This window comes from Triticum dicoccoides, chromosome 2B, assembly GCF_002162155.2.
Source record: "Triticum dicoccoides isolate Atlit2015 ecotype Zavitan chromosome 2B, WEW_v2.0, whole genome shotgun sequence".
NCBI classification, from domain to species: domain Eukaryota; kingdom Viridiplantae; phylum Streptophyta; class Magnoliopsida; order Poales; family Poaceae; genus Triticum; species Triticum dicoccoides.
In genome coordinates this window covers 86,088,743-86,090,060 of record NC_041383.1, presented here as the reverse complement: position 1 = coordinate 86,090,060, position 1,318 = coordinate 86,088,743, and the positions used below count along the sequence as shown (strand labels likewise).

The 1,318-nt window shown below is 49.6% G+C and overlaps 1 pseudogene; it reads left to right on the top strand.

Moving 5' to 3' along the window:
• Positions 1-256: 256 nt before the first annotated feature.
• LOC119360543 lies at positions 257-929 on the top strand (annotated as a pseudogene).
• Positions 930-1,318: the final 389 nt, after the last annotated feature.

Genomic DNA, 1,318 nt, shown 5'->3' with positions numbered 1-1,318 from the left:
GGTAGATATGATGTGGCACCCTATTTAATGAGGTGAAAGAGAGAGAGCAACCACATCTTAATGTAGATACAGATCTTAGATCCAAAACCAAGACAGCTCATAACTTTTCTCTCACAAAAGACATTATAGATGAAGGTTGTTTTATATATAACACTAAGACATAGTGCACTAGGAATGCAATATCTAGACATCTATTTAATGTCATTAGATGTAGCTTAAGATATATTGCATAGTGCACTAAGGCATCCCTTATCTGATGTTCATACTCCAATGCTGCTTCTACGCCTACCATAACACGCTCTACACCCACATGCAGCGGGCAGTGCTTCAATGACTGCAGCGTCATCGACACCATCGACTTCATCTTTGACGAACTCCTAGTTGGTAATCCATAACTCCATTATCCTACTGCGGAAGCCCATGGACAACCAGGTGAACATCATCACAGCGCAAGAAGCGCTCCGTGTGGGGCATCGTGATGCACAACTACACCATCTAGCGCACCTAGACTTCAAGGACTTGACAAGCAAGATCAAGATGTACCTGGCGTGGCCATGAAAGGAGTAATCCAAGACCATCTACATCTAAGAACGAGATCGACCCCTTCATCGACCCCAAGGGTTGGCTCGAGTCGAATGACAAGCCTCGAGACACCCTTCTACGTGGAGGTGGAGAACCACGGGCCCGGCGCCGACATCAGCCAACGTGTCAAGTGGGGCGCCATCAAGACCGTCACCTACGTGGACACGCAGAAGGAGTGCACCGTCGAGGCCTTCATCGAGGGGCAGCAGTTCATCTCCAAGTACAATGTGTTGTACATCCTAGGGCTCCTCCCGTAGGCGAAGGCGGGGAGGGGGCATGAAGTCATCATTCCATTAGTCACCATGCTTCATTATTCCCCTCCTCCATTGTTGCCTATATGCAATTAGTTGAGTTGGCATATATTTATGAACGAGGCGATTTGGTGCCCGAGCCCAGATGAGCCCGATATCGTCGCCTTCCATTCTGGACTCAGGATCCGGGAAAATCGGTCTGACAGTAGTTTAGAAAATGGGACGTGAAATATGGGAATGAACAGTGCGACGTACGTGGGGCCGCACTGTCTCGTGGGTTGATGGAGTCGATCGTGTGGTCTGGTCCGTGGACCAGAACGTTAGCGGTTCTGCCGATCCATGGATCAGATCAGGGAAACAGGACGGTCGGGTAAAAGCTACGTCGTCGCTCATCCACATTTGAGACAGCCCTGCCCCTCCCTCTGTGCATCGACGACTGGTAAAGAAATTTCATGTGTCGACGGATGATTTGCGTCGGCGGCGAC